Source organism: Stenella coeruleoalba (assembly GCF_951394435.1).
Source record: "Stenella coeruleoalba genome assembly, contig: scaffold_29, whole genome shotgun sequence".
NCBI classification, from domain to species: domain Eukaryota; kingdom Metazoa; phylum Chordata; class Mammalia; order Artiodactyla; family Delphinidae; genus Stenella; species Stenella coeruleoalba.
The window spans coordinates 3,960,102-3,987,833 of NW_027645960.1; the positions used below are offsets into that span (position 1 = coordinate 3,960,102).

The window sequence follows — 27,732 nt, forward strand, 5'->3', positions numbered from 1 at the left end:
ACTCGGGAGAAGTGTATGGTGTTTCCTGAAACATCTAAAAAACAAAGCAACAGAACCTAGGGCACTCCCACTTATGGTCCTAGGCTTAGGGAAATTAAAATCAAAAAGACACAGCCACCCCAAAGTTTGGAACGGCTCTGTTTACAAGAACCTTGTTTACAGTACAAGTTCAACATCGCAGAAAGTGAAAAATGGATAAAGAACTTGTGGTATTTACTTACAAAGCAATATCACTCAGCAATTAAATCTGTGTCATCAGGCCCTTAGCAGCACAATGAGTGGATTCAGGTATGATGATTCTAACTGAAATAAGTCACACAGAAAAAGAAACATCATAAGATATCAGTAATACACGGAATGTAAACTTGGCTACACAGGAACTGAATTACACAACAGAACAGGGTCTCAAATTTAGAAAACCAACTTATTCTTGCTTAAGGGTAAAGGTGAGTTGGGGTGCTGCATAAAACCAGAGATTGAAATGAGCACAGATAAAGTTCCTTAAGCCAAATATGGAATAGACAAGAGCTACTCCTTGCTCAATGAAATGGACTCAACACCGCATATTAAACGCCTAAGAATGTACCTGACTAGTAAGTATCGTAAAACCTATGGATTGCTATGTCTCCAAAAGAGAATCAAGCATGTGTAAAGGGGCATAAACGCAGCAGTGATAGGATTGGAGAGGTTCGGTGAGCAAATGAAGACCCTTTGAAGTCATATTGCATGGTACCCATTCCACGGGTCTCAACTCTCCAGGTTTAAGGTATTCTTCCTTCAGCTAAAACATGCATGTGGAACCTAGAGTATGATCAACCATGTGATCGGGAGACGTGTTCAAATATGTCTCCGTTTTCATACCCTGGTACTCGGGTGCAACATTCCAGACGCTTTACTAACACTCTCCCGACTTGGAGAGTCAGTCCCTTTAACCTCCTGTTTGGCCCAGTTTGCAATTTCTGCGGAAGATGAACAGGAATAGCGAGAACCAATGAGGCTAGTTGGAGGTGTCTGGACGGGCAAATTTAACTCTCATTTCCCACCAGGAAGAGGAATTAACCAAAGGCTCAGCGTGCCGTGCCGGAACCAGATTAGGGCCTGAAGCCATCCTGCGGTGTTGCGGCCAGCTCAAAAGAAAGCGAGTTGAAGAAAGGAGCTCAGGGTCACTGTAATTCACAAACCTGCAGAGTTATAAATGACAGCTATCGTCCAAAAATATACTGAAGTAAGGCTGCCAAGAGGACTTGAAAGCGGGGCAGAATTGCAGGAAACCGATTTCAGGAGGTAGACTGGAATTGCATTGAAAGCATAGGAAAAGAGGCAGAACGTCCACAATGATGCACTTGGCCAAAAAGGGCGTATGCGTTTTTTCCTGAATATATTCAGGAAAAAACGCATACGCCCTTTTTGGCCAACCAAGCAAGCTTGCAAAGGAAATCTGCACTACAATGAAGTCTCACTTCCCCCCGGTCAAAAGGGCCATCTGAAAAAAGTGTAAAATCCAGAAAGGCAGGACAGGCCATGGAGAACTGGGAGCCTTGTTATGCTGATGGGCGGGATGTAAATTGCCAACAACCACTCGGGAGAAGTGTATGGTGTTTCCTGAAACATCTAAAAAACAAAGCAACAGAACCTAGGGCACTCCCACTTATGGTCCTAGGCTTAGGGAAATTAAAATCAAAAAGACACAGCCACCCCAAAGTTTGGAACGGCTCTGTTTACAAGAACCTTGTTTACAGTACAAGTTCAACATCGCAGAAAGTGAAAAATGGATAAAGAACTTGTGGTATTTACTTACAAAGCAATATCACTCAGCAATTAAATCTGTGTCATCAGGCCCTTAGCAGCACAATGAGTGGATTCAGGTATGATGATTCTAACTGAAATAAGTCACACAGAAAAAGAAACATCATAAGATATCAGTAATACACGGAATGTAAACTTGGCTACACAGGAACTGAATTACAGAACAGAACAGGGTCTCAAATTTAGAAAACCAACTTATGCTTGCTTAAGGGGAAAGGTGAGTTGGGGTGCTGCATAAAACCAGAGATTGAAATGAGCACAGATAAAGTTCCTTAAGCCAAATATGGAATAGACAAGAGCTACTCCTTGCTCAATGAAATGGACTCAACACCGCATATTAAACGCCTAAGAATGTACCTGACTAGTAAGTATCGTAAAACCTATGGATTGCTATGTCTCCGAAAGAGAATCAAGCATGTGTACAGGGGCATAAACGCAGCAGTGATAGGATTGGAGAGGTTCGGTGAGCAAATGAAGACCCTTTGAAGTCATATTGCATGGTACCCATTACACGGGTCTCAACTCTCCAGGTTTAAGGTATTCTTCCTTCAGCTAAAACATGCATGTGGAACCTAGAGTATGATCAACCATGTGATCGGGAGACGTGTTCAAATATGTCTCAGTTTTCGTTACCTGGTACTCGGGTGCAACATTCCAGACGCTTTACTAACACTCTCCCGACTTGGAGAGTCAGTCCCTTTAACCTCCTGTTTGGCCCAGTTTGCAATTTCTGCGGAAGATGAACAGGAATAGCGAGAACCAATGAGAGGCTAGCTGGAGGTGTCTGGACGGGCAAATTTAACTCTCATTTCCCACCAGGAAGAGGAATTAACCAAAGGCTCAGTGTGCCGTGCCGGAACCAGATTAGGGCCTGAAGCCATCCTGCGGTGTTGCGGCCATCTCAAAAGAAAGTGAGTTGAAGAAAGGAGCTCAGGGGCACTGTAATTCACAAACCTGCAGAGTTATAAATGACAGCTATCGTCCAAAAATAGACTGAAGTAAGGCTGCCAAGAGGACTTGAAAGCGGGGCAGAATTGCAGGAAACCGATTTCAGGAGGTAGACTGGAATTGCATTGAAAGCATAGGAAAAGAGGCAGAACGTCCACAATGATGCACTTGGCCAAAAAGGGCGTATGCGTTTTTTCCTGAATATATTCAGGAAAAAACGCATACGCCCTTTTTGGCCAACCAAGCAAGCTTGCAAAGGAAATCTGCACTACAATGAAGTCTCACTTCCCCCCGGTCAAAAGGGCCATCTGAAAAAAGTGTAAAATCCAGAAAGGCAGGACAGGCCATGGAGAACTGGGAGCCTTGTTATGCTGAAGGGCGGGATGTAAATTGCCAACAACCACTTGGGAGAAGTGTATGGTGTTTCCTGAAACATCGAAAAAACAAAGCAACAGAACCCAGGGCAATTCCACTTATGGTCCTATAGCTTAGGGAAATTAAAATCAAAAAGACACAGCCACCCCAAAGTTTGGGACGGCTCTGTTTACAAGAACCTCGTTTACAGTACAAGTTCAACATCGCAGAAAGTGAAAAATGGATAAAGAACTTGTGGTACTTACGTACAATGCAGTATCACTCAGCAATGAAATCTATGTCATCAGGCTCGTAGCAGCATAATGAGTGGATTCAGGTACGATGATTCTAACTGAAATAAGTCACACAGAAAAAGAAACATCATAAGATATCACTAATACACGGAATGTAAACTTGGCTACACAGGAACTGCATTCCAAAACAGAACAGGGTCTCAAATTTAGAAAACCAACTTATGCTTGCTTAAGGGGAAAGGTGAGTTGGGGTGCTGCATAAAACCAGAGATTGAAATGAGCACAGATAAAGTTCCTTAAGCCAAATATGGAATAGACAAGAGCTACTCCTTGCTCAGCGAAATGGACTCAAAACCCCATATTAAACCCCTAAGAATGTACCTGACTAGTAAGTATCTTAAAACCTATGGATTGCTATGTCTCCAAAAGAGAATCAAGCATGTGTACAGGGGAATAAGCGCAGCAGTGATAGGATTGGAGAGGTTCGGTGATCAAATGAAGACCCTTTGAAGTCATATTGCATGGTACCCATTACACGGGTCTCAACTCTCCAGGTTTAAGGTATTCTTCCTTCAGCTAAAACATGCATGTGGAACTCAGAGTATGATCAACCATGTGAATGGGAGACGTGTTCAAATATGTCTCAGTTTTCCTCCCCTGGTACTCGGGTGCAACATTCCAGACGCTTTACTAACACTCTCCCCACTTGGAGAGTCAGTCCCTTTAACCTCCTGTTTGGCCCAGTTTGCAATTTCTGCGGAAGATGAACAGGAATAGCGAGAACCAATGAGAGGCTAGCTGGAGGTGTCTGGACGGGCAAATTTAACTCTCATTTCCCACCAGGAAGAGGAATTAACCAAAGGCTCAGCATGCCGGGCCGGAACCAGATTAGGGCCTGAAGCCGTCCTGCGGTGTTGCGGCCAGGTCACAAGAAAGCAAGTTGAAGAAAGGAGCTCAGGGGCACTGTAATTCACAAACCTGCAGAGTTATAAATGACAGCTATCGTCCAAAAATAGACTGAAGTAAGGCTGCCAAGAGGACTTGAAAGCGGGGCAGAATTGCAGGAAACCGATTTCAGGAGGTAGACTGGAATTGCATTGAAAGCATAGGAAAAGAGGCAGAACGTCCACAATGATGCACTTGGCCAAAAAGGGCGTATGCGTTTTTTCCTGAATATATTCAGGAAAAAACGCATACACCCTTTTTGGCCAACCAAGCAAGCTTGCAAAGGAAATCTGCGCTACAATGAAGTCTCACTTCCCATCGGTCAAAAGGGCCATCTGAAAAAAGTGTAAAATCCAGAAAGGCAACAGGCCATTGAGAACTGGGGGCCTTGTTATGCTGAGGGGCGGGATGTAAATTGCCAACAGACACTTGGGAGAAGTGTATGGTGTTTCCTGAAACATCTACAAAACAAAGCAACAGAGCCTAGGGCACTTCCACTTATGGTCCTATAGCTTAGGGAAATTAAAATCAAAAAGACACAGCCACCCCAAAGTTTGTAACGGCTCTGTTTACAAGAACCTCGTTTACAGTACAAGTTCAACATCGCAGAAAGTGAAAAATGGATAAAGAACTTGTGGTACTTACGTACAATGCAGTATCACTCAGCAATGAAATCTATGTCATCAGGCCCGTAGCAGCATAATGAGTAGATTCAGGTACGATGATTCTAACTGAAATAAGTCACACAGAAAAAGAAACATCATAAGATATCACTAATACACGGAATGTAAACTTGGCTACACAGGAACTGAATTCCAAAACAGAACAGGTTCTCAAATTTAGAAAACCAACTTATGCTTGCTTAAGGGGAAAGGTGAGTTGGGGTGCTGCATAAAACCAGAGATTGAAATGAACACAGATAAAGTTCCTTAAGCCAAATATGGAATAGACAAGAGCTACTCCTTGCTCAACGAAAGGGACTTAACACCCCATATTAAACGCCTAAGAATGTACCTGACTAGTAAGTATCGTAAAACCTATGGATTGCTATGTCTCCAAAAGAGAATCAAGCATGTGTACAGGGGCATAAACGCAGCAGTGATAGGATTGGAGAGGTTCGGTGAGCAAATGAAGACCCTTTGAAGTCATATTGCATGGTACCCATTCCATGGGTTTCAACTACCCAGGTTTAAGGTATTCTTCCTTCAGCTAAAACATGCATGTGGAACCTAGAGTATGATCAACCATGTGATCGGGAGACGTGTTCAAATATGTCTCAGTTTTCCTGCCCTGGTACTCGGGTGCAACCTTCCAGACGCTTTACTAACACTCTCGCCACTTGGAGAGTCAGTCCCTTTAACCTCCTGTTTGGCCCAGTTTGCAATTTCTGCGGAAGATGAACAGGAATAGCGAGAACCAATGAGAGACTAGCTGGAGGTGTCTGGACGGGCAAATTTAACTCTCATTTCCCACCAGGAAGAGGAATTAACCAAAGGCTCAGCGTGCCGTACCGGAACCAGATTAGGGCCTGAAGCCATCCTGCGGTGTTGCGGCCAGCTCAAAAGAAAGCGAGTTGAAGAAAGGAGCTCAGGGGCACTGAAATTCACAAACCTGCAGAGTTATAAATGACAGGTATCGTCCAAAAATAGACGGAAGTAAGGGTGCCAAGAGGACTTGAAAGCGGGGCAGAATTGCAGGAAACCGATTTCAGGATGTAGACTGGAATTGCATTGAAAGCATAGGAAAAGAGGCAGAACGTCCACAATGATGCACTTGGCCAAAAAGGGCGTATGCGTTTTTTCCTGAATATATTCAGGAAAAAACGCATACGCCCTTTTTGGCCAACCAAGCAAGCTTGCAAAGGAAATCTGCACTGCAATGAAGTCTCACTTCCCCCCGGTCAAAAGGGCCATCTGAAAAAAGTGTAAAATCCAGAAAGGCAGGACAGGCCATGGAGAACTGGGAGCCTTGTTATGCTGATGGGCGGGATGTAAATTGCCAACAAGCACTCGGGAGAAGTGTATGGTGTTTCCTGAAACATCTAAAAAACAAAGCAACAGAACCTAGGGCACTTCCACTTATGGTCCTATAGCTTAGGGAAATTAAAATCAAAAAGACACAGCCACCCCAAAGTTTGGAACGGCTCTGTTTACAAGAACCTCGTTTACAGTACAAGTTCAACATCGCAGAAAGTGAAAAATGGATAAAGAACTTGAGATACTTACGTACAATGCAGTATCACGCAGCAATGAAATCTATGTCATCAGGCCCGTAGCAGCATAATGAGTAGATTCAGGTACGATGATTCTAACTGAAATAAGTCACACAGAAAAAGAAACATCATAAGATATCAGTAATACACGGAATGTAAACTTGGCTACACAGGAACTGCATTCCAAAACAGAACAGGGTCTCAAATTTAGAAAACCAACTTATGCTTGCTTAAGGGGAATGGTGAGTTGGGTTGCTGCATAAAACCAGAGATTGAAATGAGCACAGATAAAGTTCCTTAAGCCAAATATGGAATAGACAAGAGCTACTCCTTGCTCAACGAAATGGACTCAACACCGCATATTAAACGCCTAAGAATGTACCTGACTAGTAAGTATCTTAAAACCTATGGATTGCTATGTCTCCGAAAGAGAATCAAGCATGTGTACAGGGGCATAAACGCAGCAGTGATAGGATTGGAGAGGTTCGGTGAGCAAATGAAGACCCTTTGAAGTCATATTGCATGGTACCCATTCCACGGGTTTCAACTACCCAGGTTTTAGGTATTCTTCCTTCAGCTAAAACATGCATGTGGAACCCAGAGTATGATCAACCATGTGATCGGGAGACGTGTTCAAATATGTCTCAGTTTTCCTCCCCTGGTACTCGGGTGCAACATTCCAGACACTTTACTAACACTCTCCCCACTTGGAGAGTGAGCGCCTTTAACCTCTTGTTTGGCCCAGTTTACAATTTCTGCGGAAGATGAACAGGAATATCGAGAACCAATGAGAGGCTAGCTGGAGGTGTCTGGACGGGCAAATTTAACTCTCATTTCCCAACAGGAAGAGGAAATAACCAAAGGCTCAGCGTGCCGTACCGGAACCAGATTAGGGCCTGAAGCCATCCTGCGGTGTTGCGGCCAGCTCAAAAGAAAGCGAGTTGAAGAAAGGAGCTCAGGGGCACTGAAATACACAAACCTGCAGAGTTATAAATGACAGCTATCGTCCAAAAATAGACTGAAGTAAGGCTGCCAAGAGGACTTGAAAGCGGGGCAGAATTGCAGGAAACCGATTTCAGGATGTAGACTGGAATTGCATTGAAAGCATAGGAAAACAGGCAGAACGTCCACAATGATGCACTTGGCCAAAAAGGGCGTATGCGTTTTTTCCTGAATATATTCAGGAAAAAACGCATACGCCCTTTTTGGCCAACCAAGCAAGCTTGCAAAGGAAATCTGCACTGCAATGAAGTCTCACTTCCCCCCGGTCAAAAGGGCCATCTGAAAAAAGTGTAAAATCCAGAAAGGCAGGACAGGCCATGGAGAACTGGGAGCCTTGTTATGCTGATGGGCGGGATGTAAATTGCCAACAACCACTCCGGAGAAGTGTATGGTGTTTCCTGAAACATCTAAAAAACAAAGCAACAGAACCTAGGGCACTTCCACTTATGGTCCTATAGCTTAGGGAAATTAAAATCAAAAAGACACAGCCACCCCAAAGTTTGGAACGGCTCTGTTTACAAGAACCTCGTTTACAGTACAAGTTCAACATCGCAGAAAGTGAAAAATGGATAAAGAAGTTGTGGTATTTACTTACAAAGCAATATCACTCAGCAATGAAATCTGTGTCATCAGGCCCTTAGCAGCACAATGAGTGGATTCAGGTATGATGATTCTAACTGAAATAAGTCACACAGAAAAAGAAACATCATAAGATATCAGTAATACACGGAATGTAAACTTGGCTACACAGGAACTGAATTACAGAACAGAACAGGGTCTCAAATTTAGAAAACCAACTTATGCTTGCTTAAGGGGAAAGGTGAGTTGGGGTGCTGCATAAAACAAGAGATTGAAATGAGCACAGATAAAGTTCCTTAAGCCAAATATGGAATAGACAAGAGCTACTCCTTGCTCAACGAAATGGACTCAACACCGCATATTAAACGCCTAAGAATGTACCCGACTAGTAAGTATCTTAAAACCTATAGATTGCTATGTCTCTGAAAGAGAATCAAGCATGTGTACAGGGGCATAAACGCAGCAGTGATAGGATTGGAGAGGTTCGGTGAGCAAATGAAGACCCTTTGAAGTCATGTTGCATGTTACCCATTCCACGGGTTTCAACTACCCAGGTTTTAGGTATTCTTCCTTCAGCTAAAACATGCATGTGGAACCCAGAGTATGATCAACCATGTGATCGGGAGACGTGTTCAAATATGTCTCAGTTTTCGTACCCCGGTACTATGGTGCAACATTCCAGACGCTTTACTAACACTCTCCCCACTTGGAGAGTCAGCGCCTTTAACCTCCTGTTTGGCCCAGTTTGCAATTTCTGCGGAAGATGAACAGGAATAGCGAGAACCAATGAGAGACTAGCTGGAGGTGTCTGGACGGGCAAATTTAACTCTCATTTCCCACCAGGAAGAGGAATTAACCAAAGGCTCAGCGTGCCGTACCGGAACCAGATTAGGGCCTGAAGCCATCCTGCGGGGTTGCGGCCAGCTCAAAAGAAAGCGAGTTGAAGAAAGGAGCTCAGGGGCACTGAAATTCACAAACCTGCAGAGTTATAAATGACAGCTATCGTCCAAAAATAGACGGAAGTAAGGGTGCCAAGAGGACTTGAAAGCGGGGCAGAATTGCAGGAAACCGATTTCAGGAGGTAGACTGGAATTGCATTGAAAGCATAGGAAAAGAGGCAGAACGTCCACAATGATGCACTTGGCCAAAAAGGGCGTATGCGTTTTTTCCTGAATATATTCAGGAAAAAACGCATACACCCTTTTTGGCCAACCAAGCAAGCTTGCAAAGGAAATCTGCGCTACAATGAAGTCTCACTTCCCATCGGTCAAAAGGGCCATCTGAAAAAAGTGTAAAATCCAGAAAGGCAACAGGCCATTGAGAACTGGGGGCCTTGTTATGCTGAGGGGCGGGATGTAAATTGCCAACAGACACTTGGGAGAAGTGTATGGTGTTTCCTGAAACATCTACAAAACAAAGCAACAGAGCCTAGGGCACTTCCACTTATGGTCCTATAGCTTAGGGAAATTAAAATCAAAAAGACACAGCCACCCCAAAGTTTGTAACGGCTCTGTTTACAAGAACCTCGTTTACAGTACAAGTTCAACATCGCAGAAAGTGAAAAATGGATAAAGAACTTGTGGTACTTACGTACAATGCAGTATCACTCAGCAATGAAATCTATGTCATCAGGCCCGTAGCAGCATAATGAGTAGATTCAGGTACGATGATTCTAACTGAAATAAGTCACACAGAAAAAGAAACATCATAAGATATCACTAATACACGGAATGTAAACTTGGCTACACAGGAACTGAATTCCAAAACAGAACAGGTTCTCAAATTTAGAAAACCAACTTATGCTTGCTTAAGGGGAAAGGTGAGTTGGGGTGCTGCATAAAACCAGAGATTGAAATGAACACAGATAAAGTTCCTTAAGCCAAATATGGAATAGACAAGAGCTACTCCTTGCTCAACGAAAGGGACTTAACACCCCATATTAAACGCCTAAGAATGTACCTGACTAGTAAGTATCGTAAAACCTATGGATTGCTATGTCTCCAAAAGAGAATCAAGCATGTGTACAGGGGCATAAACGCAGCAGTGATAGGATTGGAGAGGTTCGGTGAGCAAATGAAGACCCTTTGAAGTCATATTGCATGGTACCCATTCCATGGGTTTCAACTACCCAGGTTTAAGGTATTCTTCCTTCAGCTAAAACATGCATGTGGAACCTAGAGTATGATCAACCATGTGATCGGGAGACGTGTTCAAATATGTCTCAGTTTTCCTGCCCTGGTACTCGGGTGCAACCTTCCAGACGCTTTACTAACACTCTCGCCACTTGGAGAGTCAGTCCCTTTAACCTCCTGTTTGGCCCAGTTTGCAATTTCTGCGGAAGATGAACAGGAATAGCGAGAACCAATGAGAGACTAGCTGGAGGTGTCTGGACGGGCAAATTTAACTCTCATTTCCCACCAGGAAGAGGAATTAACCAAAGGCTCAGCGTGCCGTACCGGAACCAGATTAGGGCCTGAAGCCATCCTGCGGTGTTGCGGCCAGCTCAAAAGAAAGCGAGTTGAAGAAAGGAGCTCAGGGGCACTGAAATTCACAAACCTGCAGAGTTATAAATGACAGGTATCGTCCAAAAATAGACGGAAGTAAGGGTGCCAAGAGGACTTGAAAGCGGGGCAGAATTGCAGGAAACCGATTTCAGGATGTAGACTGGAATTGCATTGAAAGCATAGGAAAAGAGGCAGAACGTCCACAATGATGCACTTGGCCAAAAAGGGCGTATGCGTTTTTTCCTGAATATATTCAGGAAAAAACGCATACGCCCTTTTTGGCCAACCAAGCAAGCTTGCAAAGGAAATCTGCACTGCAATGAAGTCTCACTTCCCCCCGGTCAAAAGGGCCATCTGAAAAAAGTGTAAAATCCAGAAAGGCAGGACAGGCCATGGAGAACTGGGAGCCTTGTTATGCTGATGGGCGGGATGTAAATTGCCAACAAGCACTCGGGAGAAGTGTATGGTGTTTCCTGAAACATCTAAAAAACAAAGCAACAGAACCTAGGGCACTTCCACTTATGGTCCTATAGCTTAGGGAAATTAAAATCAAAAAGACACAGCCACCCCAAAGTTTGGAACGGCTCTGTTTACAAGAACCTCGTTTACAGTACAAGTTCAACATCGCAGAAAGTGAAAAATGGATAAAGAACTTGAGATACTTACGTACAATGCAGTATCACGCAGCAATGAAATCTATGTCATCAGGCCCGTAGCAGCATAATGAGTAGATTCAGGTACGATGATTCTAACTGAAATAAGTCACACAGAAAAAGAAACATCATAAGATATCAGTAATACACGGAATGTAAACTTGGCTACACAGGAACTGCATTCCAAAACAGAACAGGGTCTCAAATTTAGAAAACCAACTTATGCTTGCTTAAGGGGAATGGTGAGTTGGGTTGCTGCATAAAACCAGAGATTGAAATGAGCACAGATAAAGTTCCTTAAGCCAAATATGGAATAGACAAGAGCTACTCCTTGCTCAACGAAATGGACTCAACACCGCATATTAAACGCCTAAGAATGTACCTGACTAGTAAGTATCTTAAAACCTATGGATTGCTATGTCTCCGAAAGAGAATCAAGCATGTGTACAGGGGCATAAACGCAGCAGTGATAGGATTGGAGAGGTTCGGTGAGCAAATGAAGACCCTTTGAAGTCATATTGCATGGTACCCATTCCACGGGTTTCAACTACCCAGGTTTTAGGTATTCTTCCTTCAGCTAAAACATGCATGTGGAACCCAGAGTATGATCAACCATGTGATCGGGAGACGTGTTCAAATATGTCTCAGTTTTCCTCCCCTGGTACTCGGGTGCAACATTCCAGACACTTTACTAACACTCTCCCCACTTGGAGAGTGAGCGCCTTTAACCTCTTGTTTGGCCCAGTTTACAATTTCTGCGGAAGATGAACAGGAATATCGAGAACCAATGAGAGGCTAGCTGGAGGTGTCTGGACGGGCAAATTTAACTCTCATTTCCCAACAGGAAGAGGAAATAACCAAAGGCTCAGCGTGCCGTACCGGAACCAGATTAGGGCCTGAAGCCATCCTGCGGTGTTGCGGCCAGCTCAAAAGAAAGCGAGTTGAAGAAAGGAGCTCAGGGGCACTGAAATACACAAACCTGCAGAGTTATAAATGACAGCTATCGTCCAAAAATAGACTGAAGTAAGGCTGCCAAGAGGACTTGAAAGCGGGGCAGAATTGCAGGAAACCGATTTCAGGATGTAGACTGGAATTGCATTGAAAGCATAGGAAAACAGGCAGAACGTCCACAATGATGCACTTGGCCAAAAAGGGCGTATGCGTTTTTTCCTGAATATATTCAGGAAAAAACGCATACGCCCTTTTTGGCCAACCAAGCAAGCTTGCAAAGGAAATCTGCACTGCAATGAAGTCTCACTTCCCCCCGGTCAAAAGGGCCATCTGAAAAAAGTGTAAAATCCAGAAAGGCAGGACAGGCCATGGAGAACTGGGAGCCTTGTTATGCTGATGGGCGGGATGTAAATTGCCAACAACCACTCCGGAGAAGTGTATGGTGTTTCCTGAAACATCTAAAAAACAAAGCAACAGAACCTAGGGCACTTCCACTTATGGTCCTATAGCTTAGGGAAATTAAAATCAAAAAGACACAGCCACCCCAAAGTTTGGAACGGCTCTGTTTACAAGAACCTCGTTTACAGTACAAGTTCAACATCGCAGAAAGTGAAAAATGGATAAAGAAGTTGTGGTATTTACTTACAAAGCAATATCACTCAGCAATGAAATCTGTGTCATCAGGCCCTTAGCAGCACAATGAGTGGATTCAGGTATGATGATTCTAACTGAAATAAGTCACACAGAAAAAGAAACATCATAAGATATCAGTAATACACGGAATGTAAACTTGGCTACACAGGAACTGAATTACAGAACAGAACAGGGTCTCAAATTTAGAAAACCAACTTATGCTTGCTTAAGGGGAAAGGTGAGTTGGGGTGCTGCATAAAACAAGAGATTGAAATGAGCACAGATAAAGTTCCTTAAGCCAAATATGGAATAGACAAGAGCTACTCCTTGCTCAACGAAATGGACTCAACACCGCATATTAAACGCCTAAGAATGTACCCGACTAGTAAGTATCTTAAAACCTATAGATTGCTATGTCTCTGAAAGAGAATCAAGCATGTGTACAGGGGCATAAACGCAGCAGTGATAGGATTGGAGAGGTTCGGTGAGCAAATGAAGACCCTTTGAAGTCATGTTGCATGTTACCCATTCCACGGGTTTCAACTACCCAGGTTTTAGGTATTCTTCCTTCAGCTAAAACATGCATGTGGAACCCAGAGTATGATCAACCATGTGATCGGGAGACGTGTTCAAATATGTCTCAGTTTTCGTACCCCGGTACTATGGTGCAACATTCCAGACGCTTTACTAACACTCTCCCCACTTGGAGAGTCAGCGCCTTTAACCTCCTGTTTGGCCCAGTTTGCAATTTCTGCGGAAGATGAACAGGAATAGCGAGAACCAATGAGAGACTAGCTGGAGGTGTCTGGACGGGCAAATTTAACTCTCATTTCCCACCAGGAAGAGGAATTAACCAAAGGCTCAGCGTGCCGTACCGGAACCAGATTAGGGCCTGAAGCCATCCTGCGGGGTTGCGGCCAGCTCAAAAGAAAGCGAGTTGAAGAAAGGAGCTCAGGGGCACTGAAATTCACAAACCTGCAGAGTTATAAATGACAGCTATCGTCCAAAAATAGACGGAAGTAAGGGTGCCAAGAGGACTTGAAAGCGGGGCAGAATTGCAGGAAACCGATTTCAGGAGGTAGACTGGAATTGCATTGAAAGCATAGGAAAAGAGGCAGAACGTCCACAATGATGCACTTGGCCAAAAAGGGCGTATGCGTTTTTTCCTGAATATATTCAGGAAAAAACGCATACGCCCTTTTTGGCCAACCAAGCAAGCTTGCAAAGGAAATCTGCACTGCAATGAAGTCTCACTTCCCCCCGGTCAAAAGGGCCATCTGAAAAAAGTGTAAAATCCAGAAAGGCAGGACAGGCCATGGAGAACTGGGAGCCTTGTTATGCTGATGGGCGGGATGTAAATTGCCAACAAGCACTCGGGAGAAGTGTATGGTGTTTCCTGAAACATCTAAAAAACAAAGCAACAGAACCTAGGGCACTTCCACTTATGGTCCTATAGCTTAGGGAAATTAAAATCAAAAAGACACAGCCACCCCAAAGTTTGGAACGGCTCTGTTTACAAGAACCTCGTTTACAGTACAAGTTCAACATCGCAGAAAGTGAAAAATGGATAAAGAACTTGAGATACTTACGTACAATGCAGTATCACGCAGCAATGAAATCTATGTCATCAGGCCCGTAGCAGCATAATGAGTAGATTCAGGTACGATGATTCTAACTGAAATAAGTCACACAGAAAAAGAAACATCATAAGATATCAGTAATACACGGAATGTAAACTTGGCTACACAGGAACTGCATTCCAAAACAGAACAGGGTCTCAAATTTAGAAAACCAACTTATGCTTGCTTAAGGGGAATGGTGAGTTGGGTTGCTGCATAAAACCAGAGATTGAAATGAGCACAGATAAAGTTCCTTAAGCCAAATATGGAATAGACAAGAGCTACTCCTTGCTCAACGAAATGGACTCAACACCGCATATTAAACGCCTAAGAATGTACCTGACTAGTAAGTATCTTAAAACCTATGGATTGCTATGTCTCCGAAAGAGAATCAAGCATGTGTACAGGGGCATAAACGCAGCAGTGATAGGATTGGAGAGGTTCGGTGAGCAAATGAAGACCCTTTGAAGTCATATTGCATGGTACCCATTCCACGGGTTTCAACTACCCAGGTTTTAGGTATTCTTCCTTCAGCTAAAACATGCATGTGGAACCCAGAGTATGATCAACCATGTGATCGGGAGACGTGTTCAAATATGTCTCAGTTTTCCTCCCCTGGTACTCGGGTGCAACATTCCAGACACTTTACTAACACTCTCCCCACTTGGAGAGTCAGCGCCTTTAACCTCTTGTTTGGCCCAGTTTACAATTTCTGCGGAAGATGAACAGGAATATCGAGAACCAATGAGAGGCTAGCTGGAGGTGTCTGGACGGGCAAATTTAACTCTCATTTCCCAACAGGAAGAGGAAATAACCAAAGGCTCAGCGTGCCGTACCGGAACCAGATTAGGGCCTGAAGCCATCCTGCGGTGTTGCGGCCAGCTCAAAAGAAAGCGAGTTGAAGAAAGGAGCTCAGGGGCACTGAAATACACAAACCTGCAGAGTTATAAATGACAGCTATCGTCCAAAAATAGACTGAAGTAAGGCTGCCAAGAGGACTTGAAAGCGGGGCAGAATTGCAGGAAACCGATTTCAGGATGTAGACTGGAATTGCACTGAAAGCATAGGAAAAGAGGCAGAACGTCCACAATGATGCACTTGGCCAAAAAGGGCGTATGCGTTTTTTCCTGAATATATTCAGGAAAAAACGCATACGCCCTTTTTGGCCAACCAAGCAAGCTTGCAAAGGAAATCTGCACTGCAATGAAGTCTCACTTCCCCCCGGTCAAAAGGGCCATCTGAAAAAAGTGTAAAATCCAGAAAGGCAGGACAGGCCATGGAGAACTGGGAGCCTTGTTATGCTGATGGGCGGGATGTAAATTGCCAACATCCACTCCGGAGAAGTGTATGGTGTTTCCTGAAACATCTAAAAAACAAAGCAACAGAACCTAGGGCACTTCCACTTATGGTCCTATAGCTTAGGGAAATTAAAATCAAAAAGACACAGCCACCCCAAAGTTTGGAACGGCTCTGTTTACAAGAACCTCGTTTACAGTACAAGTTCAACATCGCAGAAAGTGAAAAATGGATAAAGAAGTTGTGGTATTTACTTACAAAGCAATATCACTCAGCAATGAAATCTGTGTCATCAGGCCCTTAGCAGCACAATGAGTGGATTCAGGTATGATGATTCTAACTGAAATAAGTCACACAGAAAAAGAAACATCATAAGATATCAGTAATACACGGAATGTAAACTTGGCTACACAGGAACTGAATTACAGAACAGAACAGGGTCTCAAATTTAGAAAACCAACTTATGCTTGCTTAAGGGGAAAGGTGAGTTGGGGTGCTGCATAAAACAAGAGATTGAAATGAGCACAGATAAAGTTCCTTATGCCAAATATGGAATAGACAAGAGCTACTCCTTGCTCAACGAAATGGACTCAACACCGCATATTAAACGCCTAAGAATGTACCCGACTAGTAAGTATCTTAAAACCTATAGATTGCTATGTCTCCGAAAGAGAATCAAGCATGTGTACAGGGGCATAAACGCAGCAGTGATAGGATTGGAGAGGTTCGGTGAGCAAATGAAGACCCTTTGAATTCATGTTGCATGTTACCCATTCCACGGGTTTCAACTACCCAGGTTTTAGGTATTCTTCCTTCAGCTAAAACATGCATGTGGAACCCAGAGTATGATCAACCATGTGATCGGGAAACGTGTTCAAATATGTCTCAGTTTTCGTACCCTGGTACTCGGGTGCAACATTCCAGACGCTTTACTAACACTCTCCCCACTTGGAGAGTCAGCGCCTTTAACCTCCTGTTTGGCCCAGTTTGCAATTTCTGCGGAAGATGAACAGGAATAGCGAGAACCAATGAGAGGCTAGCTGGAGGTGTCTGGACGGGCAAATTTAACTCTCATTTCCCACCAGGAGGAGGAAATAACCAAAGGCTCAGTGTGCCGTGCCAGAACCAGATTAGGGCCTGAAGCCATCCTGCGGTGTTGCGGCCAGGTCACAAGAAATCGAGTTGAAGAAAGGAGCTCAGGGGCACTGTAATTCACAAACCTGCAGAGTTATAAATGACAGCTATCGTCCAAAAATAGACTGAAGTAAGGCTGCCAAGAGGACTTGAAAGCGGGGCAGAATTGCAGGAAACCGATTTCAGGAGGTAGACTGGAATTGCATTGAAAGCATAGGAAAAGAGGCAGAACGTCCACAATGATGCACTTGGCCAAAAAGGGCGTATGCGTTTTTTCCTGAATATATTCAGGAAAAAACGCATACGCCCTTTTTGGCCAACCAAGCAAGCTTGCAAAGGAAATCTGCACTGCAATGAAGTCTCACTTCCCCCCGGTCAAAAGGGCCATCTGAAAAAAGTGTAAAATCCAGAAAGGCAGGACAGGCCATGGAGAACTGGGAGCCTTGTTATGCTGATGGGCAGGATGTAAATTGCCAACAGACACTCGGGAGAAGTGTATGGTGTCTCCTGCAACATCTAAAAAACAAAGCAACAGAACCTAGGGCACTTCCACTTATGGTCCTATAGCTTAGGGAAATTAAAATCAAAAAGACACAGCCTCCCCAAAGTTTGGAAAGGCTCTGTTTACAAGAACCTTGTTTACAGTACCAGTTCAACATCGCAGAAAGTGAAAAATAGATAAAGAAGTTGTGGTATTTACTTACAAAGCAATATCACTCAGCAATGAAATCTATGTCATCAGGCCCTTAGCAGCACAATGAGTGGATTCAGGTATGATGATTCTAACTGAAATAAGTCACACAGAAAAAGAAACATCATAAGATATCAGTAATACACGGAATGTAAACTTGGCTACACAGGAAATGAATTCCAAAACAGAACAGGGTCTCAAATTTAGAAAACCAACTTATGCTTGCTTAAGGGGAAAGGTGAGTTGGGGTGCTGCATAAAACCAGAGATTGAAATGAGCACAGATAAAGTTCCTTAAGCCAAATATGGAATAGACAAGAGCTACTCCTTGCTCAACGAAATGGACTCAACACCCCATATTAAACGCTTAAAAATGTACCTGACTAGTAAGTATCTTAAAACCTATGGATTGCTATGTCTCCAAAAGAGAATCAAGCGTGTGTTCAGGGGCATAAACGCAGCAGTGATAGGATTGCAGAGGTTCGGTGAGCAAATGAAGACCCTTTGAAGTCATATTGCATGGTACACATTCCACGGGTTTCAACTACGAAGGTTTAAGGTATTCTTCCTTCAGCTAAAACATGCATGTGGAACCCAGAGTATGATCAACCATGTGAACGGGAGACGTGTTCAAATATGTCTCAGTTTTCCTCCACTGGTACTCGGGTGCAACATTCCAGACGCTTTACTAACACTCTCCCCACTTGGAGAGTCAGCGCCTTTAACCTCCTGATTGGCCCAGTTTGCAATTTCTGCAAAAGATGAACAGGAATAGGGAGAACCAATGAGAGACTAGCTGGAGGTGTCTGGACGGGCAAATTTAACTCTCATTTCCCACCAGGAAGAGGAATTAACCAAAGGCTCAGCATGCCGTGCCGGAACCAGATTAGGGCCTGAAGCCATCCTGCGGTGTTGCGGCCAGCTCACAAGAAAGCGAGTTGAAGAAAGGAGCTCAGGGGCACTGTAATTCACAAACCTGCAGAGTTATAAATGACAGCTATCGTCCAAAAATATACTGAAGTAAGGCTGCCAAGAGGACTTGAAAGCGGGGCAGAATTGCAGGAAACCGATTTCAGGAGGTAGACTGGAATTGCATTGAAAGCATAGGAAAAGAGGCAGAACGTCCACAATGATGCACTTGGCCAAAAAGGGCGTATGCGTTTTTTCCTGAATATATTCAGGAAAAAACGCATACGCACTTTTTGGCCAACCAAGCAAGCTTGCAAAGGAAATCTGCACTACAATGAATTCTCACTTCCCCCCGGTCAAACGGGCCATCTGAAAAAAGTGTAAAATCCAGAAAGGCAGGACAGGCCATGGAGAACTGGAAGCCTTGTTATGCTGATGGGCGGGATGTAAATTGCCAACAGAAACTCCGGAGAAGTGTATGGTGTTTCCTGAAACATCTAAAAAACAAAGCAACAGAGCCTAGGGCACTTCCACTTATGGTCCTATAGCTTAGGGAAATTAAAATCAAAAAGACACAGCCACCCCAAAGGTTGGGATGCCTCTGTTTACAAGAACCTCGTTTACCGTACAAGTTCACTATCACAGAAAGTGAAAAATGGATAAAGAACATGTGGTACTAACGTACAATGCAGTATCACTCAGCAATGAAATCTATGTCATCAGGCCCGTAGCAGCATAATGAGTGGATTCAGGTACGACGATTCTAACTGAAATAAGTCACACAGAAAAAGAAACATCATAAGATATCACTAATATATGGAATGTAACCTGGCTACACAGGAACTGAATTCCAAAACAGAACAGGGTCTCAAATTTAGAAAACCAACTTATGCTTGCTTAAGGGGAAAGGTGAGTTGGGGTGCTGCATAAAACCAGAGATTGAAATGAGCACAGATAAAGTTCCTTAAGCCAAATATGGAATAGACAAGAGCTACTCCTTGCTCAACGAAATGGACTCAACACCCCATATTAAACGCCTAAGAATGTACCTGACTAGTAAGTATCTTAAAACCTATGGATTCCTATGTCTCCGAAAAAGAATCAAGCATGTGTACAGGGGCGTAAACGCAGCAGTGATAGGATTGGAGAGGTTCGGTGAGCAAATGAAGACCCTTTGAAGTCATATTGCATGGTACCCATTCCACGGGTTTCAACTACCCAGGTTTAAGGTATTCTTCCTTAAGCTAAAACATGCATGTGGAACCCAGAGTATGATCAACCGTGTGAACGGGAGACGTGTTCAAATATGTCTCAGTTTTCCTCCCCTGGTACTCGGGTGCAACATTCCAGACGCTTTACTAACACTCTCCCCACTTGGAGAGTCAGCGCCTTTAACCTCCTGTTTGGCCCAGTTTGCAATTTCTGCGGAAGATGAACAGGAATAGGGAGAACCAATGAGAGACTAGCTGGAGGTGTCTGGACGGGCAAATTTAACTCTCATTTCCCACCAGGAAGAGGAAACAACCAAAGGCTCAGCGTGCCGTGCCGGAACCAGATTAGGGCCTGAAGCCATCTGCGGTGTTGCAGCCAGCTCAAAAGAAGGCGAGTTGAAGAAAGGAGCTCAGGGGCACTGTAATTCACAAACATGCAGAGTTATAAATGACAGCTATCGTCCAAAAATATACTGAAGTCAGGCTGTCAAGAGGACTTGAAAGCGGGGCAGAATTGCAGGAAACCGATTTCAGGAGGTAGACTGGAATTGCATTGAAAGCATAGGAAAAGAGGCAGAACGTCCACAATGATGCACTTGGCCAAAAAGGGCGTATGCGTTTTTTCCTGAATATATTCAGGAAAAAACGCATACGCCCTTTTTGGCCAACCAAGCAAACCTGCAAAGGAAATCTGCACTACAATGAAGTCTCACTTCCCCCCGGTCAAAAGGGCCATCTGAAAAAAGTGTAAAATCCAGAAAGGCAGGACAGGCCATGGAGAACTGGGAGCCTTGTTATGCTGATGGGCGGGATGTAAATTGCCAACAGACACTCGGGAGAAGTGTATGGTGTTTCCTGAAACATCTAAAAAACAAAGCAACAGAGCCTAGGGCACTTCCACTTATGGTCCTATAGCTTAGGGAAATTAAAATCAAAAAGACAAAGCCACCCCAAAGTTTGGGACGCCTCTGTTTACAAGAACCTCGTTTAGCGTACAAGTTCAATATCACAGAAAGTGAAAAATGGATAAAGAACTTGTGGTACTTACGTACAATGCAGTATCACTCAGCAATGAAATCTATGTCATCAGGCCCGTAGCAGCATAATGAGTGGATTCAGGTACGATGGTTCTAACTGAAATAAGTGACACAGAAAAAGAAATATCATAAGATATCAGTAATACACGGAATGTAAACTTGGCTACACAGGAACTGAATTACAGAACAGAACAGGGTCTCAAATTTAGAAAACCAACTTATGCTTGCTTAAGGGTAAAGGTGAGTTGGGGTGCTGCATGAAACCAGAGATTGAAATGAGCACAGATAAAGTTCCTTTAGCCAAATATGGAATAGACAAGAGCTACTCCTTGCTCAACGAAATGGACTCAACACCGCATATTAAACGCCTAAGAATGTACCTGACTAGTAAGTATCTTAAAACCTATGGATTGCTATGTCTCCGAAAGAGAATCAAGCATGTGTACAGGGGCATAAACGCAGCAGTGATAGGATTGCAGAGGTTCGGTGAGCAAATGAAGACCCTTTGAAGTCATATTGCATGGTACCCATTCCACGGGTTTCAACTACCCAGGTTTAAGGTATTCTTCCTTCAGCTAAAACATGCATGTGGAACCCAGAGTATGATCAACCATGTGATCGGGAGACGTGTTCAAATATGTCTCAGTTTTCGTACCCTGGTACTCGGGTGCAACATTCCAGACGCTTTACTAACACTCTCCCGACTTGGAGAGTCAGTCCCTTTAACCTCCTGTTTGGCCCAGTTTGCAATTTCTGCGGAAGATGAACAGGAATAGCGAGAACCAATGAGAGACTAGCTGGAGGTGTCTGGACGGGCAAATTTAACTCTCATTTCCCACCAGGAAGAGGAATTAACCAAAGGCACAGCGTGCCGTGCCGGAACCAGATTAGGGCCTGAAGCCATCCTGCGGTGTTGCGGCCAGGTCACAAGAAAGCGAGTTGAAGAAAGGAGCTCAGGGGCACTGTAATTCACAAACATGCAGAGTTATAAATGACAGCTATCGTCCAAAAATATACTGAAGTCAGGCTGTCAAGAGGACTTGAAAGCGGGGCAGAATTGCAGGAAACCGATTTCAGGAGGTAGACTGGAATTGCATTGAAAGCATAGGAAAAGAGGCAGAACGTCCACAATGATGCACTTGGCCAAAAAGGGCGTATGCGTTTTTTCCTGAATATATTCAGGAAAAAACGCATACGCCCTTTTTGGCCAACCAAGCAAGCTTGCAAAGGAAATCTGCACTACAATGAAGTCTCACTTCCCCCCGGTCAAAAGGGCCATCTGAAAAAAGTGTAAAATCTAGAAAGGCAGGACAGGCCATGGAGAACTGGGAGCCTTGTTATGCTGATGGGCGGGATGTAAATTGCCAACAGACACTCGGGAGAAGTGTATGGTGTTTCCTGAAACATCTAAAAAACAAAGCAACAGAGCCTAGGGCACTTCCACTTATGGTCCTATAGCTTAGGGAAATTAAAATCAAAAAGACAAAGCCACCCCAAAGTTTGGGACGCCTCTGTTTACAAGAACCTCGTTTACCGTACAAGTTCAATATCACAGAAAGTGAAAAATGGATAAAGAACTTGTGGTACTTACGTACAATGCAGTATCACTCAGCAATGAAATCTATGTCATCAGGCCCGGAGCAGCATAATGAGTGGATTCAGGTACGATGATTCTAACTGAAATAAGTCACACAGAAAAAGAAACATCATAAGATATCAGTAATACACGGAATGTAAACTTGGCTACACAGGAACTGAATTACAGAACAGAACAGGGTCTCAAATTTAGAAAACCAACTTATGCTTGCTTAAGGGTAAAGGTGAGTTGGGGTGCTGCATGAAACCAGAGATTGAAATGAGCACAGATAAAGTTCCTTTAGCCAAATATGGAATAGACCAGAGCTACTCCTTGCTCAACAAAATGGACTCAACACCGCATATTAAACGCCTAAGAATGTACCTGACTAGTAAGTATCTTAAAACCTATGGATTGCTATGTCTCCGAAAGAGAATCAAGCATGTGTACAGGGGCATAAACACAGCAGTGATAGGATTGGAGAGGTTCAGTGAGCAAATGAAGACCCTTTGAAGTCATATTGCATGGTACCCATTCCACGGGTTTCAACTACCCAGGTTTAAGGTATTCTTCCTTCAGCTAAAACATGCATGTGGAACCTAGAGTATGATCAACCATGTGATCGGGAGACGTGTTCAAATATGTCTCAGTTTTCGTACCCTGGTACTCGGGTGCAACATTCCAGACGCTTTACTAACACTCTCCCGACTTGGAGAGTCAGTCCCTTTAACCTCCTGTTTGGCCCAGTTTGCAATTTCTGCGGAAGATGAACAGGAATAGCGAGAACCAATGAGAGACTAGCTGGAGGTGTCTGGACGGGCAAATTTAACTCTCATTTCCCACCAGGAAGAGGAATTAACCAAAGGCACAGCGTGCCGTGCCGGAACCAGGATAGGGCCTGAAGCCATCCTGCGGTGTTGCGGCCAGGTCACAAGAAAGCGAGTTGAATAAAGGAGCTCAGGGGCACTGTAATTCACAAACATGCAGAGTTATAAATGACAGCTATCGTCCAAAAATATACTGAAGTAAGGCTGCCAAGAGGACTTGAAAGCGGGGCAGAATTGCAGGAAACCGATTTCAGGAGGTAGACTGGAATTGCATTGAAAGCATAGGAAAAGAGGCAGAACGTCCACAATGATGCACTTGGCCAAAAAGGGCGTATGCGTTTTTTCCTGAATATATTCAGGAAAAAACGCATACGCCCTTTTTGGCCAACAAAGCAAGCTTGCAAAGGAAATATGCACTACAATGAAGTCTCACTTCCCCCCGGTCAAAAGGGCCATCTGAAAAAAGTGTAAAATCCAGAAAGGCAGGACAGGCCATGGAGAACTGGGAGCCTTGTTATGCTGATGGGCGGGATGTAAATTGCCAACAGACACTCGGAAGAAGTGTATGGTGTTTCCTGAAACATCTAAAAAACAAAGCAACAGAGCCTAGGGCACTTCCACTTATGGTCCTATAGCTTAGGGAAATTAAAATCAAAAAGACAAAGCCACCCCAAAGTTTGGGACGCCTCTGTTTACAAGAACCTCGTTTACCGTACAAGTTCAATATCACAGAAAGTGAAAAATGGATAAAGAACTTGTGGTACTTACGTACAATGCAGTATCACTCAGCAATGAAATCTATGTCATCAGGCCCGTAGCAGCATAATGAGTGGATTCAGGTACGATGATTCTAACTGAAATATGTGACACAGAAAAAGAAATATCATAAGATATCAGTAATACACGGAATGTAAACTTGGCTACACAGGAACTGAATTACAGAACAGAACAGGGTCTCAAATTTAGAAAACCAACTTATGCTTGCTTAAGGGTAAAGGTGAGTTGGGGTGCTGCATAAAACCAGAGATTGAAATGAGCACAGATAAAGTTCCTTTAGCCAAATATGGAATAGACAAGAGCTACTCCTTGCTCAACGAAATGGACCCAACACCGCATATTAAACGCCTAAGAATGTACCTGACTAGTAAGTATCTTAAAACCTATGGATTGCTATGTCTCCGAAAGAGAATCAAGCATGTGTACAGGGGCATAAACGCAGCAGTGATAGGATTGGAGAGGTTCGGTGAGCAAATGAAGACCCTTTGAAGTCATATTGCATGGTACCCATTCCACGGGTTTCAACTACCCAGGTTTAAGGTATTCTTCCTTCAGCTAAAACATGCATGTGGAACCTAGAGTATGATCAACCATGTGATCGGGAGACGTGTTCAAATATGTCTCAGTTTTCGTACCCTGGTACTCGGGTGCAACATTCCAGACGCTTTACTAACACTCTCCCGACTTGGAGAGTCAGTCCCTTTAACCTCCTGTTTGGCCCAGTTTGCAATTTCTGCGGAAGATGAACAGGAATAGCGAGAACCAATGAGAGACTAGCTGGAGGTGTCTGGACGGGCAAATTTAACTCTCATTTCCCACCAGGAAGAGGAATTAACCAAAGGCACAGCGTGCCGTGCCGGAACCAGATTAGGGCCTGAAGCCATCCTGCGGTGTTGCGGCCAGGTCACAAGAAAGCGAGTTGAAGAAAGGAGCTCAGGGGCACTGTAATTCACAAACATGCAGAGTTATAAATGACAGCTATCGTCCAAAAATATACTGAAGTCAGGCTGTCAAGAGGACTTGAAAGCGGGGCAGAATTGCAGGAAACCGATTTCAGGAGGTAGACTGGAATTGCATTGAAAGCATAGGAAAAGAGGCAGAACGTCCACAATGATGCACTTGGCCAAAAAGGGCGTATGCGTTTTTTCCTGAATATATTCAGGAAAAAACGCATACGCCCTTTTTGGCCAACCAAGCAAGCTTGCAAAGGAAATCTGCACTACAATGAAGTCTCACTTCCCCCCGGTCAAAAGGGCCATCTGAAAAAAGTGTAAAATCCAGAAAGGCAGGACAGGCCATGGAGAACTGGGAGCCTTGTTATGCTGATAGGCGGGATGTAAATTGCCAACAGACACTCGGGAGAAGTGTATGGTGTTTCCTGAAACATCTAAAAAACAAAGCAACAGAGCCTAGGGCACTTCCACTTATGGTCCTATAGCTTAGGGAAATTAAAATCAAAAAGACAAAGCCACCCCAAAGTTTGGGACGCCTCTGTTTACAAGAACCTCGTTTACCGTACAAGTTCAATATCACAGAAAGTGAAAAATGGATAAAGAACTTGTGGTACTTACGTACAATGCAGTATCACTCAGCAATGAAATCTATGTCATCAGGCCCGTAGCAGCATAATGAGTGGATTCAGGTACGATGATTCTAACTGAAATAAGTCACACAGAAAAAGAAACATCATAAGATATCAGTAATACACGGAATGTAAACTTGGCTACACAGGAACTGAATTACAGAACAGAACAGGGTCTCAAATTTAGAAAACCAACTTATGCTTGCTTAAGGGTAAAGGTGAGTTGGGGTGCTGCATGAAACCAGAGATTGAAATGAGCACAGATAAAGTTCCTTTAGCCAAATATGGAATAGACAAGAGCTACTCCTTGCTCAACGAAATGGACTCAACACCGCATATTAAACGCCTAAGAATGTACCTGACTAGTAAGTATCTTAAAACCTATGGATTGCTATGTCTCCGAAAGAGAATCAAGCATGTGTACAGGGGCATAAACGCAGCAGTGATAGGATTGGAGAGGTTCGGTGAGCAAATGAAGACCCTTTGAAGTCATATTGCATGGTACCCATTCCACGGGTTTCAACTACCCAGGTTTAAGGTATTCTTCCTTCAGCTAAAACATGCATGTGGAACCTAGAGTATGATCAACCATGTGATCAGGAGACGTGTTCAAATATGTCTCAGTTTTCGTACCCTGGTACTCGGGTGCAACATTCCAGACGCTTTACTAACACTCTCCCGACTTGGAGAGTCAGTCCCTTTAACCTCCTGTTTGGCCCAGTTTGCAATTTCTGCGGAAGATGAACAGGAATAGCGAGAACCAATGAGAGACTAGCTGGAGGTGTCTGGACGGGCAAATTTAACTCTCATTTCCCACCAGGAAGAGGAATTAACCAAAGGCTCAGCGTGCCGTGCCGGAACCAGATTAGGGCCTGAAGCCATCCTGCGGTGTTGCGGCCAGGTCACAAGAAAGCGAGTTGAAGAAAGGAGCTCAGGGGCACTGTAATTCACAAACATGCAGAGTTATAAATGACAGCTATCGTCCAAAATTATACTGAAGTCAGGCTCTCAAGAGGACTTTAAAGCGGGGCAGAATTGCAGGAAACCGATTTCAGGAGGTAGACTGGAATTGCATTGAAAGCATAGGAAAAGAGGCAGAACGTCCACAATGATGCACTTGGCCAAAAAGGGCGTATGCGTTTTTTCCTGAATATATTCAGGAAAAAACGCATACGTCCTTTTTGGCCAACCAAGCAAGCTTGCAAAGGAAATCTGCACTACAATGAAGTCTCACTTCCCCCCGGTCAAAAGGGCCATCTGAAAAAAGTGTAAAATCCAGAAAGGCAGGACAGGCCATGGAGAACTGGGAGCCTTGTTATGCTGATGGGCGGGATGTAAATTGCCAACAGACACTCGGGAGAAGTGTATGGTGTTTCCTGAAACATCTAAAAAACAAAGCAACAGAGCCTAGGGCACTTCCACTTATGGTCCTATAGCTTAGGGAAATTAAAATCAAAAAGACAAAGCCGCCCCAAAGTTTGGGACGCCTCTGTTTAAAAGAACCTAGTTTACCGTACAAGTTCAATATCACAGAAAGTGAAAAATGGATAAAGAACTTGTGGTATTTACGTACAATGCAGTATCACTCAGCAATGAAATCTATGTCATCAGGCCCGTAGCAGCATAATGAGTGGATTCAGGTACGATGATTCTAACTGAAATAAGTCACACAGAAAAAGAAACATCATAAGATATCAGTAATACACGGAATGTAAACTTGGCTACACAGGAACTGAATTACAGAACAGAACAGGGTCTCAAATTTAGAAAACCAACTTATGCTTGCTTAAGGGTAAAGGTGAGTTGGGGTGCTGCATGAAACCAGAGATTGAAATGAGCACAGATAAAGTTCCTTTAGCCAAATATGGAATAGACAAGAGCTACTCCTTGCTCAACGAAATGGACTCAACACCGCATATTAAACGCCTAAGAATGTACCTGACTAGTAAGTATCTTAAAACCTATGGATTGCTATGTCTCCGAAAGAGAATCAAGCATGTGTACAGGGGCATAAACGCAGCAGTGATAGGATTGGAGAGGTTCGGTGAGCAAATGAAGACCCTTTGAAGTCATATTGCATGGTACCCATTCCACGGGTTTCAACTACCCAGGTTTAAGGTATTCTTCCTTCAGCTAAAACATGCATGTGGAACCTAGAGTATGATCAACCATGTGATCAGGAGACGTTTTCAAATATGTCTCAGTTTTCGTTCCCTGGTACTCGGGTGCAACA

At 43.8% G+C, this 27,732-nt stretch overlaps 1 long non-coding RNA gene across 1 annotated transcript in view; it reads right to left on the bottom strand.

Annotated features, from left to right (window-relative positions):
- Nucleotides 1-218: 218 nt before the first annotated feature.
- The window catches only part of LOC307181436, a 228,154-nt gene continuing 200,640 nt past the window's right edge, over nt 219-27,732 (bottom strand). Inside the window, exons 2-3 of the long non-coding RNA XR_013826779.1 lie at nt 1,799-1,880; nt 219-303 (exon numbers count right to left, since the gene is read on the bottom strand). This is a non-coding gene — a long non-coding RNA (uncharacterized lncRNA). The remainder of the gene's footprint in view (nt 304-1,798; nt 1,881-27,732) is intronic.